A 17,011-nucleotide genomic window follows, 5' to 3' on the forward strand; every position below is an offset into this window, starting at 1 on the left:
CACACACACACATACAAGCACATACATACATACATAAACACACATACATACATACACGTTCAGATCTGTACATTCACACTACACTACACACGGAAAAAATACACATACAGTCAAACATGCGCACACAGATTAAGACGCACACAGATACAAATACACACACATGCACATACATACATATACACATACACGTTCATACATGTGCACAGACCCTACACCACAGAGAAAAACCGACACACACACACACACACACACACATACACATTCATATCTATGCATACACGTACACACAAAAATACACATGAAAAATACACATCCACCGTCAGACATGTACACATACCTGTAGATTAAGAAGAGCACATACACAGATACATACACAAACACGCACATACATACATTCATACATACATAAATACACACAGTACACGTTCATACACAAAAATTTACCATCAGACATACATACACGGATTAAGACGCACACAGACGCAGATGCACACACACGCACATATATACACACATACATACACACATACGCGTTCCACACAAAGAAAAACATATCAACTATCAGACTCTCTCTCTCTCTCTCTCTCTCTCTCTCTCTCTCTCCACACACACACACACACACACACACACACACACACACGCACTTCATTTTCCTACTTCAGCTCTCTCTCTCTCCTTCACACACACACACACACACACACACACACACACACATACACACACACACACACACATCTATATAATAATGATCCGATTTCTGTGTTTGTTGCTTTGTCCGTTTGTGACCGTAATACAACAAAAACGGCGAATCGTAGAGAAATATTTGTCAGAGCAAGGTGCCGCTAAAATGTTCTACCTTCAAGAATAAAACAATTTCCAGTCCAATCGGGCCACCGGTTCCTTAGTTATGACTCACTTCTGGCTTTCTACTCGACGGCCTTTAGGTGGATCACTTTCTTTGTGGGCATTGAAGTTACCGTAGGACAGCCGAAAGTACAGAACGTAGTGTAATTTTTGTTTATAGGAAGGTACAGTAAAAATATTCAATGTTGAAAAATAAAACAATTACCAGTCCAATCGGGCCACCTGTTCCCATTATGACTCAATTTTGGCCTTTTGACATCGAGCGGAAAGGCCTTTAAGCGGGTGCACACAGAGGGAAAACGTACATATAATCTACTGCCATACACATACACGCATACACACATACACGCACATGCTCCATATATTATACGTTACATACTTACATATATACAGTATACAGAAGAGCACAACAATCAACCCTGCATGTGCACACAGACGCACACGTATACATATACACATACATACTTATACGTACATAAACCTACAATACATAAATACATAGAAAACATACGCACATACACATACATACATACATACATACACCTTTTTCCATACACCTACATGTACACACACACACACACACACACACACACACACACACACACACACAAGCCCGTACCTGTGCATATGCAATATACCGTACATCGCATGCAAGCAGAATACGTACATAAAACCACACATCATTTACCTCCACACACACACACACACACACACACACACACACACACACACATAAACGGCATTTTCTCATCTCTCTCTCTCTCTATCTATCTCTATCTCTCTATGCATACATTTCCCTTTCATGCATACATTTCTCTCTCTCTCTCTCTCTCTCTCTCTCTCTCTCTCTCTCTCTCTCTCTCTATGCATACATTTCCCTTTCATGCATACATTTCTCTCTCTCTCTCTCTCTCTCTCTCTCTCTCTCTCTCTCTATGCATACATTTCCCTTTCATGCATACATTTCCCTCTCTCTCTCTCTCTCTCTCTCTCTCTCTCTCTCTCTAAATGAACAGTCTCTCACGCAAACGCTATAATACACTGATTCGTAGAAGACACGAGAGAGAGAGAAAGAGAGAGAGAGACAGACAGACAGACAGACAGACAGAAAAATCATGAGAGAGAGAGAGGGGGGGGAGGGAGGGAGGGAGGGAGGGAGACACACACACACACACACAGGGAGAGAGAGAAATATGCATGAAAGAAGTATGTCCATCTGAGAGAGAGAGAGAGAGAGAGAGAGAGAGAGAGAGAGAGAGAAATATGCATGAGAGAAAAATGTCCATCTGAGAGAGAGAGAGAGAGAGAGAGAGAGAGAGAGAGAGAAATCCCTCAATCCCAGAAGAGGTGGCTACAAACAAATCGTCTCCACGTCACCGTATTATCTGCAATCAAGCCGCACTCCCTCCAACTCACACGTCCTCTCTCATGTCTCTCCAGAAATGTATTTAATCTGTTTTGTATCATTTCTAAAAACATCATCCCTTATAGAAAGAAAGAGGGATGATGATGATGATGATAATAATAATAATAATAATAATAATAATAATAATAATGGTGATAATGATAATGATGATGATAGCAATAATAATAATAATAATAATAATAATAATAATGATGATGATAGCAATAATAATAATAATAATAATAATAAATAATAATAATAATAATAATAATAATAATGATGATAATGATGACAGCAATAATAATAATAAATAATAATAATAATAATAATAATAATTATGATGATGATAACAATAAGAAGAAGATGATGATGATGAAGATGATGATAATAATACCGCAAATAATAATAATAATAATAATGGTAATGATGATGATGATGATGTGATGATGATAATGATGATGATAGCTATCTATCTATCTATCTATCTATATACCTAGGCTGCTTCTCCCAAGGAAAGGGAGGTAGCCGAGACAGGACGACTCACTCTCCATTTACTCATCCATTCAAACACATTCATTCGCATCTTAGCCCCAAAGGGGAGAACGGACAGATCCTCACCGCATCACACCGCACAAGGGTCAACTGCGCAATGCAATCAGTGACATCCGCAGCAGGGCCCGACAGCAGAACTGGTTTACCCCTGCCACATCATAACAGACCCATCCCCTTACCCGCACCTGACCTGACTAGCTGATCAGACCAAATGCGGGAGAATATCCCCTCAGGGCTGCGTCATCACTTATTCATTCACAATTTCTCTCCATTTATTTCTGTCACGCACAGCCACTCTTCCTTGCTCAACAGACATCCCTCTCGCATCCAGCGCTCTCTTCACACTGTCCATCCATCCTATTCGTGGTCTCCCTCTCAGCCTTACACCTCTCACATCAGATCTAGTTATCTTTTTCACCAATCGTTCATGATAGCAATAATAATATTAATCATCATCATTTCATTTCATCATCCAATCCTACGTTGCCCCATGAGGAGCGTAGGAGCCCGGGGCTAGGCAAGTTGGTCCTGACATTTAAGATGAGAGTGACCAGCCTCACTCATCCCTGAGTGGCATTACGTGAGCAATAAACCCCAACCATCCCTTGGATATAAACCTTCACCGGCTCAATCCGATTGGAGCGCCGTAATTACCCACTAAACCACCAGGCGCCATGATGTGGTTATATGGTTACCACCCAGCGTAGTAAATGGTTTCCTGGTGTACAGGAAACCATTTGGCTTGTCACTCAGTGTAGAGTCACCCACAGGCAGAAGGAAGAGGAAAGAATGAAGGAAAGAAAGACAGAAGAGGATGGAAGGAAAAGAAGGATGGTGGAGAGGAAAGGGCAGACACCAGAGAGCAGCACTACATCGAATGAGTGGATGGTGAGCATCCCCACCTACCACCATAAAAGAATAAGAAGAAAAGAGGAAAAGCATAACGGCAACAACAACGATGATGATGATAATGATGATATTAATAATAATAACAATAATAATAATAATAATAATAATAATAATAATAATAATTACAATAACGCTGCGACCAAGGAATAAAATCGTTAGTATAAATTTAAATCGTCTGGCGGTTATGGATTTAAATCGCCTAACGGTTGGGAATTTAAATCTTCAAATTCAAATTCAAACCTAACGAACTTTTCCTAGGATTGGATGGAACAGGTTAAATCCGACTCTAATAAATTGTCATCTTTTTTTCCTTTCGTCGTTTTTTCACTAATATAAAAAATCAATTATAGTTAGAATTTATAATATACAAATAATCTGGTACACACAGGATCCAAAGTACACATAAACACACACAGCAACGTACATATAAATACTTACATGTGACGAGGATGAAGGCACCTATGCATACACCAATGGCCTCTGTGTACGCCGCTCCCACCCACATGATCCTTTCAAATTATTAAATATTTCGTCTTTAAAATTCACTCACAGGTTACAAACGGCCACTAAATGTTCCGGAAAATATCGATGCGCATGGCTGTAAGGTCAGGTTCGAAGTTCATAGCACAGGAGAAAAGTTATTATGAAGTTTGTTATAGACGGTAGGAGTAAGCGTGTGGAAACCCTAGAGAGAGAGGAGCGACAGCCTCCCCACCTGACAGCTTACGGCACACTGACCCGCCTGACGCTTCTCCCCAGCCTCTCAACCTCCCATCTCTTCCTGCGTTTTCCGTGGCATTATTTTTCGTTTTCGTCAATAATTCTTCTTTAATCTGCGAAAATACTTCCTCTTGAGGCTCAGAATTTGTCCTGGTATCTATAAAAATACTTTCCGAGGTCCGTATCGCTTTATTTTGGATGTAATTTGATTTCTTGAGCTTTCAAATTTTCCGAGACAGAGTGGCGTCGTTCTCATTTAAATGCCGCCATACGCGAGCACGTTGTTAAAGTCCTGAGATAAATAAACAAACGAGAGAGAGTTTTAAAGTACAGAGGTAAATAAAGGAGAGAGAGAGAGAGAGAGAGAGAGAGAGAGAGAGAGAGAGAGAGAGTATGCTTTAATTTTTCAGGTGACGTTACGCCTTTTCCATCTAGCGCAGTAATTTTAGACCCAAATATGATTAAAGATAGACAGAATTTAATAGATATAAATGAATCCTTCACAAAACTGCCTCCTATATCATAAAAATCGTATCAGAAGTTAATATATCATTGTATTTTTGAGCGTTTGATGGAATTAATGTTTTGCCTGGGCACTAGTTTCTTGAGCGGATCATTGTTTACATTGGCGTAGATGGGCGGTTACACGGCATCTCGGAGGGATATGACTTTCCTTTTTCTTTCTTTCTCTCTATCTTTCTTTCTTTCTTTTGAGGTATTTTTCGAACTGGAGGGGTTAGAAAGAACCAAAATTCTCTCTCTCAATACTAAAATATAAATAAATAAATAAATAAATAGGTCTTGCTGTAGTGTAAGTGACATTAATTTTAAAATGTCCTCCGTTCGAAAGGATTATAATTACGCGTTTGAGATTTATCTTAGACTCTCTCTCTCTCTCTCTCTCTCTGTAGGTATGTGTGTGTGTGTGTGTGTGTGTGTGTGTGTGTGTGTGTGTGTGTGTCCGAGCTATGTCAACATTAGAACAATCAGAGAGAGAGAGAGAGAGAGAGAGAGAGAGAGTCAAGGTGCAATCAGAAGATAAATCGCCAAAGTACAGGTGTTACGGCCTTCATGCCACGTAAAATACAGCCCCATTTTCCTTATCGTTCTTCTCACTTTCGTAGGTGAAGGAAGCTCCCTAACACCTTTTCTGAAGCGATTTAGTTTGCTTACTACACCTTACTGTCCTCTTCTGTGTTACATAAATCCTTCCAATATCGCCATACTCCGCATAAAGCTCCCTAACACCTGTTCCTAAGCGATTTGTTTTGCTTATTACACCTTAATGTCCTCTTCTGTGTTACTTAAATCCTTCCAATATCGCCATACTCTGCATAAAGCTCCCTAACACCTTTTCTGAAGCGATTTAATTTGCTTATTACACCTTACTGTCCTCTTCTGTGTTACATAAATCCTTCCAATATCGCCATACTCTGCATAAATAACGTCTATCTATCTATTGCCAGACGCCATAATCCCGTAAGAGGTGGCCATTTGTCTTTGAGTTAGTTGTTTTACGGGGAGGGGCACTAACCCTCCACCAACCCACTTGTTGACACGTAGGCAGCACGTATGGTTTGGTTATATGGTTACCACCCAGCGTTGTAAATGGTTTCTTGGCTTACAGGAAACCATTTGGCTTGTCACTCAATGTAAAGCCACCTGTAAAGGAAAGAAAAGCAATAAGAAGTGACAGGAAAGATGGGAGAAATAGGAAGAGAGGAGGACAGGCATAGAAAAAGAATAATAAAGGCTAAGGAAGAAGTGGGCAGCACTACATCAAGTGAGTGGATGATGGTGAGAAATGGGAAGGGAGGAGGACAGACACAGAAAAAGAATGATAAAGGCTAAGGAAACAGGTAGCACTACATCAAGTGAGTGGATGATGGTCGCCATCATCTACCAACGTACAAATGGATATTAACCAGCCATATCCAAAAATAAATCGCTAAGGAAGAGGTGTTAGGGAGCTTCATTAACCCCTTGAGTACGAGTTCATTTATGTAAGGAATTAATATAAAAAAAGATGTCATTGTTTTTGTTGTTTGTTGTTTATTGTTGTGGTGGTAGTAGTAGTAGTAGTAGTAGTAGGAGGAGGAGGAGGAGGAGGAGGAGTAATAGTATATAGTAGTAGTAGTAGTAATAGCAGTAGTAGTAATAGCAGTAGTAGTAGTAGTAGTAGTAATAGCAGTAGTAGTAGTAGTAGCAGTAGTATAACAATAATAATAGTAGTAGTAGTGGTAGTAGTAGTAGTAGTAGTAATAGTAGTAGTAGTAACCCCAGGTTCATCTGTAACGTGAACCCAGTGGACTGCAGGCTGAAGTTGCCCTCCTCCTGCAGTCCACCATCGTCCTTTTGGGGGATAGGGAGGGAGTTGAGGGACGTTTGTATAACCAGGCAGCTCCACCACCCAGTTATATCAGTGCCACCACGTGAAGGCCTCCCTCTCCACACACCCCCACACAAACCAGTTATATCAGTGCCACCACGTGAAGGCCTCCCTCTCCACACACCCCCACACAAACCAGTTATATCAGTGCCACCACGTGAAGGCCTCCCTCTCCACACCCCCCCCACACACACACCAGTTATATCAATGCCACCACGTGAAGGCCTTCCTCTCCACGCCACACACACACACACACACACACACACACACACACACACACACACCAGTTATATCAGTGCCACTACGCGAAGGCCTCCCAAATACCTGGGTACAGTGATAGAAAAGAGAGGAAAATGTGCAAAAGAAGTGGAAAGTAGAGTGACACAAGGAAGAAAAGTAGCTGGTGCAATGAAGGCCTTGATAAGAAACAGAGTCTTGAGTGTTGCAGCTGCACGAGGCTTACATGAAGGAGTGTTAGTGCCAACTTTAACATATGGATTGAGACTATGGTGTGGCATGAAAATGAAAAGTCAAGAGTGAGAGCAGTGGAGACGGGACTGCTGAGGAATGGATGTGGAGTACAGAGGGTGGATAGGATACGAAATAATATGATTTGTGAAAGATGTGGAGTGAGGAAGTCTGTGGACACTAGAATTGAAAAGAGTGTACTAAGATGGTATGGTCATGTGGAGAGAATGGATAACAATAGAGTGGTGAAAAAGGTATATCTGAGCGAATATGAAGGAGGGAGGAGGCAAGGTAGGCCAAGGAGAAGGTGGAGAGATATAGTGGATGAATGTGTGAGGAAAAGAGGTATGGAAGTCAGTGAGGCTAGGGAACTGACAAGAGATCGAGCTGGCTGGATGAATGTTGTGAGGAGAAGTGCATGATCAGGGATTAGGCACCCCTTTTTAACGTGACAGCGTCCGGATTGACTCAGTCGGATACGTTTATGTGAAGCTACAGAACGTGGAGAATGTTTTTGGCGTATCCGATAGAGCCAGGATTCCGGGGGCTTGAATGATGAGTGAATGGAAAAGTGGCCCACTGGATTGAGCAAGTTTGGGCTGTCTGGACATTGCTACTCGTCACCCTGCCCTACTGTAGAGTGGGAAAGGAGGTCCGGATGATGATGATGATGATGGTGATGATTTTTTTTCCCTTTCGGTTCTTTCTTTGGCATTCAGTGCAACCTTAACACTGTGAGTGAAGGCCAGGCCAGGGAAGGGTATGTGAGAGCACAGGGTTACATTACACATATATGGCATAAAAGTGTACAAGTAATTACCAGTACAAGCACAGTGATGAACAGTGACATACAATGACACGTACATAGTACAAAGTTGTTGTACTAACCAGCAGTACAAGTTCTGGGATGAGCAAGAGGACACACTGATACACACATACGTACATAAGTATGCAGACAGAGGCGCATTTGCACACATACATGTACGTGTATATCAATGCCTGTGTGTATATATTCGCGCACATGTAGCCATAAACATACTGTATGTACAGGATAGGTACGCATGTATAAAGCTACGGGTATGTGTACAGGTGTGCATACATTATCTCATTCTAGTAGTTCAGTTACTCTTCCAGGAGCTGCCTAGCATGGACCAGCCGGCCTACTGCAGTTATCCTCTCTTCTTATGTTCTTATCTACAGTTCAACACAGACATTGGTCCCGCGCTTCACATCGGGGCAACGCAGCCGGTCCATCTGTACTGCGAGGTGAGTACGTGTATTTAACTCCGCCCACCAATTCACAGTCCAGACTCATGGGACTGTGTGTTTCAATGAAGGCTTCACACAGAAACAAGAAGCGAGTTATTTAATTGGAAATGTAATATCAAGCATATCAGTTGTATATCTGTAGAAACAAACCGTTTACATTATATTTCCTTTATGCATTTACGTCTGTTAGATAATGATAGCAGTATATGTAGCTACACACACACACACACACACTTATATTTCCTTTATGCATTTACGTCTGTTAGATAATGATAGCAGTATATGTAGCTACACACACACACACACACACACACACACACACACACACACACACACACACACACACACACACACACACACACACACACACACACACACACACACACACACACACACAGGGATGTTGTGCACAACACTGATGCTTAACCGAGGTGTTGTCGGCACCGTTACAGCTAGGAAGGGTCAGAGTTTAGTTGGTCAGGCAATGAATGGGAGAGACAGTAATCTATTGGAGCGAAGTCATATTATCACCCTACGTGATAATGGTTTGTCGATACGGGCTATCGCTCATGAAGCTGGTGTATCTGCCAGGACTGTGCAGCAACGGATACGAAGGTGGGAGGAAAGTGGCAGCTTAAATGACTTGGGTGAGTTTATATTGCAGGACACGGGTGTTAATTCCTTTTATTTCTGCATGTATCCCAGCGCCACTGCTGGTAAGAGGTTGAAAATACCTAGGAATTCATGCTAATGTGCCCGATTGACAGCAGGTAAAGCGTCACTGGGACAAGCAGTTGCTGTCAACATCCCGTACGAGATGTGTCAATTGACTTTTAAGCTGTTCGTGGTGCAGAGATAACGAGGTATTCTCCTCCAGTATGTTTATATTAATGTGGCAGTACCTGTAATATCTACAGATACGGACCATACCATACATGAGAACTGATAAAAAAAGATAAGAAACAGTAATTTATTTGACAGCACGTTAAGGCCACGGTAAATATGTTATGAATAGTGGCTTAAGAATATTAAAACCTAACTGGAAGTCGCAATAATTATTGTAGCTTCAGTGGGCTTTAGTATGCTTCTTGCAAAAGGGATAGCCTACAAAGTTGTTCAAACATCATGATGTAAATATTCCAAACGTCTTTGGCCTTATTATACTTAATTTAAAAAACCGATATGTTATCACTCCAGGAGTAAGTTCAAATTACACAGTGAAGGATACAGCATACTATGTATATTTTCATCACAGCGAAGTCGGGTGCCCCTCGGGCAACTTCTCCAGAGGAGGACAATGCTATTGTCGCTGCGGCTGTAGAAGACCACGTAACCAACGCAGTGGCCATTCGTGATAACCTACACCTAGAGGTCTCAGCAATGACCGTCAGACGCAGCCTTCATGATGCAGGTATACACCACAGTACTCCTGCGACGGAGATCTTGACAGAGTGACACAAGGCAGGAAGGCTGGAGTTTGCTCAACGTCACGCTGAGTTCTGGGGTCGGGTTGTGTTCACGGACGAGAAATGTTTTTCGTCGACCACGCATGGCAAGCTTCACTGTTGGCTGCGAAATAAGACACGGTAAGATGACTCTAACTACGTAGTCTCTAAAAATCTGGTCCTCATTGTTGCATCATTGCCTGTTTATTTCGACATATGTAGCTGAATATGCTAGCTTCCCTATACATTTGTTTCATAGTATTGTGGAGGGTGTCCTCTGTTCAAAACCTCATTACACACGTATTACCTTCCTGTATGTGTGTGTGTGTGTGTGTGTGTGTGTGTGTGTGTGTGTGTGTGTGTGTGTGTGTGTGTGTGTGTGTGTGTGTGTGATATCCTGATATCCACAGGGAAAAGGAAACACAATATATACCGAGCTCTTTCGTGTGTTCACATCTTCTAGCGAGAGAAAAATGAAGGCGTTTTAGAATACTTGTCATTGTTATACAGAAAGTAGGAGGCAGAGTTACAGATATGTAGATGATATATTATGTCTTTGGCCATCTAGTGAATTCCTGGATACCTTCCTTCCTCAGCTGAACAACTCATCACCTTCCATAAAATTCACAGTGCAACATGAAAATGAAGGAAAGCTGCCATTCTTGGACTGCATTGTTCACGGAGCAGGGAATGGCTTTAGGTTCAGTATCTACAGAAAGCCCACTAATGTCTGTTCGTACATTCATTTTTATTCTGCTCATCAGGATAAAGTCAAATTATCAGTGTGTTCGTCTATGTCGCTACGTGCTCTTCGGATCTGTAGCCAGGAAGTCATGGATGAGGAACTTGGAAATATTTACGACACTGCAGCCAAACTAAAGTGCCCCAGATCCTTCACAGACAAAGCTCTCAACCAAGCAAGAAAAACCTTCTATAGGACTATCCCATCGCCTTCTCATGTCAAAACGAATCTCCTAACTTTACCACACACTGAGAAATTTTTTAAAGTTCCTCAACTGATGGAAAGGTGGAATGTAAATGTGGTGTTCCATAATTCCTGAACGGTGAAGAAGAGGTTGATCAAGAATTCGCCTGATAATTCAAGTGACTGCATTTACAAAATACCATGTAAAGATGCAACAAGTTTTATGTAGGCCAGACAGGAAAAGAACTTAATGCCAGAATCAAACAGCATAAGCATAGTGTTAGGGCAGGACTAACATCCAATTCCTTATTTGTACAGTTGCCAAACTTTCCACCTGGGCCACCTAGCCGCGAGAGGTGGGTAACGGGTGCTGGCAACAGTGTATCTGTTTATTCGTGTGTACATGCTCGACGAAAGTTCTAATCATCAAATCAAGTGTTCTGTAGTGATCCTCCGTCAGAGTTCATCCCATAGATGGCTGGGTACGGAGTTGGTTAGGGAGAAAAATGACTCAGGTGTAAGGCGGCTCTCTCATCGGCTCAGCCAGGTGCATGAAACTAGTGGCATGGAAAACTGTTCTGTGCCAAACCTCGCGCTGACCAAGGCCAAATAAATATGACTATATTAATTTTATACTAAGGTAATATATATAATATTATGATATAAACATATACTATTATATATAATACAATAATATATATCATACTATACTTATTTGGCCTTGGTCCGTGCAACCTGTGGCACGCAACAATTCCATGCCACCGGTTTCCTGCAACTGGTCGAGCCGGTGGGACAGCTGCTTAAGAGGGGAGCTTGGCATAGTGAAGGCCAGGGCAGGCGCCGGACTGGGGGGGGGGGGGTGTTACGTTATTCATACCGCCAGTGATAATAATTGGCGAACTAGTCTTTGAGATCCATTAGCATTCTACATGTTAATGCACTATATACTGGAATCGCTCCAAGCCTTTCTCTCTCTCACTCTCTCCTTATATCAGTAATTCCATTTCACAGGGTTATCACTTGATACCATTATCAGTATAGGCTGAAGAGAAATACATTTACCTAACATCTACGTCCAGTTACAAGTAAGATTACCTGCCATATTCACATCATGAATGACACTGACCAATAAACATTAGGATGGTGTTCAGACACTGTTAACGGTTGCTTATTTCCTCGCTGGTAGTACTTCAAGTATTTTTATGTGTTCTGTGCTGCACCACGAAGAGGTAGGAGGTTAAACTACTGTCACCTCAACAGGCAAAGAGTTTATGCATACTGTTGTCGAACGTGGCTATTACATCAGCTATGATAATGACTTACCGTATCATACTTCATATGACTATGGTCATAACAGCACACCTTTATAGTCCATTCATCTAACGAATGACTGAATTACACATTGCAAGGAAAACTGACTGTGAACGGTGCCGCTTGTCACACATTTACCTCCGACATCTACAGTTCCTATCTCTCCTACTTAGTCTAAATTACTATCCGCCCATTGAGTAATCCTGTAACGACTAATGACTTAACTTATCTAATCATGTCTCGGATCAAGAATGGTATTTCAACGGGTTTAATCGAGACCGGCCCAGGACTGGCGAAATGCAAAACGAACAGACACCGGTATCTATTTTTCTACCGTAAGGGCCGGTCACACAACGGTTCTTCCCCCCAATATTCAGTAGACAATTTTTAGCCATGGGTTTATCATGTTATACTGAAAAAAGAACATGTTTATAAGTGTTATGTGAAAGATGCGGTCTTTTAGATTATTATACTTATTGTTTTCAATACTCTCATTATCCAATACTTTCAAGAAGTTCCTTTGAAATTCTATCGGCTAAAAATTGTCGACTGAATATTGGGATGAGCTCTGACTGAGGTTCACGACGGAGGACGAGAGTTGATGATCTGAACTTTCGTCAAGCATGTAGCCTACACACAGATACCCCGTTGCCAGCACCCGTTACCCACCTCTCGCGCCTAGGTGGCCCAGGTGGAAATTTTGGCGACTGTACATATGAGAGACGAGAATCACTGTATAGACTGGGATAACGCTTCTTCAGTTTTGTCTTGTAAATCTGCTGTTAACTGGAACATCATTGAATCCAGTATAATCAAGAACACAGAGTCCACTAATATGAACCTGACCAATGGGATGTACAAGTTAGATAAGTTCATCACAGAGTAAATATGTAGCCTAGTTAAGATCACTTAGTTTGATCTCGTTTGTATATTTTTCTCTCCTTACTATATAAACACACACGTGTAACGAACGGGATTTGTATAAGGGTATGTATGTATATGCAATTCTGCTTGAAAAGAATGGGCTGCACTGTACGTAGCTGTGATAATACGGCCTATATTATATGTCTATGTATATTTGTGCTCATTCATATATGTATAAGTTTGTATGTTCTTATGTACATAGGTATGTAGCTGACTTCACATACAGTATACGTTAGGGTATAGATAGATAAATAGATAGATAGATACACTCAAATGTGTCATCAATGTCCCAGCGGCAGGGCATCACAATGAAAGAGAGTCAGGGTGAAGGGTGAGAATGTCTTCGAGTACATCAAGGTGTGTGATGAAGTAGTTACACAGAGCAGAAGACAAGAGTTCAGTGGGTGTGAAGCATGGTGTGAAGGGGCCATACCTGGGCAGTTAACGATATGTTGGTAAACGGTCAGAAGCAGTGGCAGGTGTGTAGTGCAGGGCAGGAGTGGTACATGTCCAGGTAGGGTGAAGGGTGAGAACGTCATCGAGTATATCAAGGTGTGTGATGAAGTACAGGAGGTATGATCAGCCAAAAAAGTCGTGTCTTCGTTTCAAACCCCGTAAATAGTCGAACAGGTAAGTCGAAGCAGCAGGGATAGCGTCACAAGTCTGGCAGCTGTGTCAGACCAGACGGTGGTGGGGGAGAGTCGTTTGGGGGTGGAGGTGGGGTAGTGGAAGATGTGTGTGCTGTAGTTATTGCTGGCAGTGTAGTCTAGCAATACACCGGAGAGTAAAGGTGCTACATGTGATATTACACCTGTTACAATACCTGTAAATAGTGAAATGCATCGTGGCGTCCAAGCACCGAAGAGATGAGGTTAATGATGCACATGGTGGCTGGACATCTTATCAGACTATTGCTTTTGTTTCATTACCTTTATGTGAAATGAAAATGCATAAGATACCTCACTAGCCTGCGTACTGTCGGGTGGAGACTGTTGGGAATGACATACTGAGGAATAGGGTTATGGTCAACTTTTATCACTATTATGTCATTAAATATCTACAGATGCATCACCATGAGTTTCAAGGTAATCAAACTATACTGCAGTTTCATATACATTGATTGTCATGTCTAATTCATCTTTGATATTTGGAATACATCAGTGGCAGGAAAAAAGGTGGAATACGCTTCATAATGAGTGTTTAGAATTTAATGAAACGCCAGGAATGTGATGGTAATAATAGCATTTATTAATGGTTACATGAATCTCCCCTCCATTCCTGTCGTCCAGTATAGATGGCTGAATGACTGTGAAGATATGTGGTGGGTGTATAGCTCTTTCTCATCACCTTCCCGTAACACCTGTGGCTAAGTTTCTCTCAGCTCTTTACCAAAACACTAACTAACTGTGGAAACAAATGCTTTTCTCGTCATTATTTTGAAGACACCGCATACCTCTGTGCCACACCACACATGGTACATAATACACCATGTCATGTTCAGAAGGTAAACGGTAAAAACACAGCTGCCTGTCGTTTATGGCGATGTTATGTGGCTAATTGATGCTCGGCGGGGGGGTGGGGGTAGGCAGGAAGGTATGGAGGGGCCGGGGAAGCTCTTTGTCATGTGTGTTAACTCTTGTCTACACCTTCTGCGCATTAATTCAGGTTTTCTATTTGTATATTAAATCAGGTGTAATATCACATTTATCATCTTTACCCTGCGGTGTATTTAGGCTACACTGCCAATATTAACTACAGCACAAGCATCCTTTACTATCCCACCTCCACCCACAGTCCACTCACCCCCACCATCGTCTGGTCTGACACAGTTGCCAGACATTTGAAGCTATTCCTGCTGCTTCGACATATCCGTTCGAATATTTACGGGGTCCGGAACGAAGACACGAGTTTTTTGGCTGACTGTACACAAAGCAGAAGACAAGAGTTCAGGGGGTGTGAAGCATGGTGTGAAAGGGACAATACCTGGGCAGTACGATATGTTGGTAAACGGTCAGAAGCAGTGGCAGGGGTGAAGTGCCCAGCAGGAGTGGTACATGTCCAGGCAGGGGGTACAGGGTCAGTAGGGATGACAGGGACAAGAGTAGCAGGGACACTGGCGGGATATCGGCCACAAAGCTGGACAGGACAGTGCAGTGCCGAACGAATTCCTCTGAGCCAGGATGCCAGGCCTGACACGTGAGTATGTCGATCATGTTTTTTATTTATCTATTTATTTAGGTCCTTTATTTACCAGTCAGTACACACCCCAAAACTCTAGGGAACACTGCCCCTGAAGGCCAAGCAAGGAGGGATGCCGAGTATGAGCCTTGATTTGTATGAGTTTCCCTTAAATCAAAGAAAACCAAGAGAAAATGGTCATATGTAAACACTAAGATTTTGTGGTATGACTCATGTACTGTTGATTTTGTAATTTTTTTTGTTTTTTTGCTCAGTTTAATAATTTTCGTGGTACAGGCGACCATCATCCACTCACTTGATGTAGTGCTGCCTACTTCTTCCTTCACCTGTCTTCTTTTTCTGTGTCTGTCCTCCTCTCTTCCTACTTCTCACCATCATCCACTCACTTAATGTAGTGCTGCCTACTTCTTCCTTCGCCTTTATCATTCTTTTTTCAGTATCTGGCCTATTTCTCACAATCATCCACTCACTTGATGTAGTGCTGCCTACTTCTTCCTTCACATTTATCATTCTTTTTGTGTCTGTCCTCCTATCTTCCTATTTCTCACCATCATCCACTCACCTGATGTAGTGCTGTCTACTTCTTCCTTCACCTTTATCATTCTTTTTCTGCGTCTGTCTTCCTACTTCTCCCATCTTTCCTGTCACTTTTTATTACTCTTCTTTCCATGTGGCTTTACATTGAGTGACAAGCCTAATGGTTTCCTGTAAGCCAGGAAACTATTTACAACGCTGGGTGGTAACCATATAACCAACCCATACGTGTTCCCTACTTGTCAGGAAGTTGGTTGGTGGAGGGTTAGTGCCCCTCCCCGTAAAACAAATAACTCAAAGACAAACGGCCACCCCTTACAGCAGGGGTGGGGAACCTTTCTCCTATTAAGGACCATTAGGATATTTTTAACATCATTCGCGGGCCATACAAAATTATCAGCTTAAATTCAACTGTAGCCCAGTACATTTATATATATATATATATATATATATATATATATATATATATATATATATATATATATATATATATATATATATATATATATATATATATATATATACAGTATATATATTCGTTCATGAGTTTATGAAATTGTATTTATGAATTGCCTCGCGGGTCTGATGTAATAGTCTTGCGGGCCTTATACGGCCCGGAGGCCGGACGTTCCCCACCCCTGCCTTACGGGATTATGGCGTCTGGCCAGACTAGAGATACAGATAGAAATTGACTGAATATGATGAGCATCTGAGGACCAATGGCTGGACATCCTGGCTATGTATATCTAAGCATGCATGTCCAGCCATTGGGTATTATAAATATTATCTAAATTTATCAGCACCATAGAAGAAAGTCGTGTCAGATCCATTTACACTTGAGGCAGGCGGGAAAAAGATTATGGAAACTTATTTACAATTATCCTCTTTACTTTAAAATTTTGAAAGAATTTGAGAGTATATTAACTTTACTCATTAATTGTTAACTAAATATTCTTTATAGTAATTTTCTAGGACTTAAAATAATGCTTTGGTTATTTTTAAGATCTCCGTTTTCTGTAATATTTAAAATGGGTAACTACGGTAAAAGGAGGAATACTGAGACGAATTAAAACTTTTTCAATTAAATGTGGGTTATT

The sequence above is a fragment of the Coenobita brevimanus genome, chromosome 37, assembly GCF_032717465.1.
Source record: "Coenobita brevimanus isolate Jiangsu-jjx chromosome 37, ASM3271746v2, whole genome shotgun sequence".
Taxonomy (NCBI): domain Eukaryota; kingdom Metazoa; phylum Arthropoda; class Malacostraca; order Decapoda; family Coenobitidae; genus Coenobita; species Coenobita brevimanus.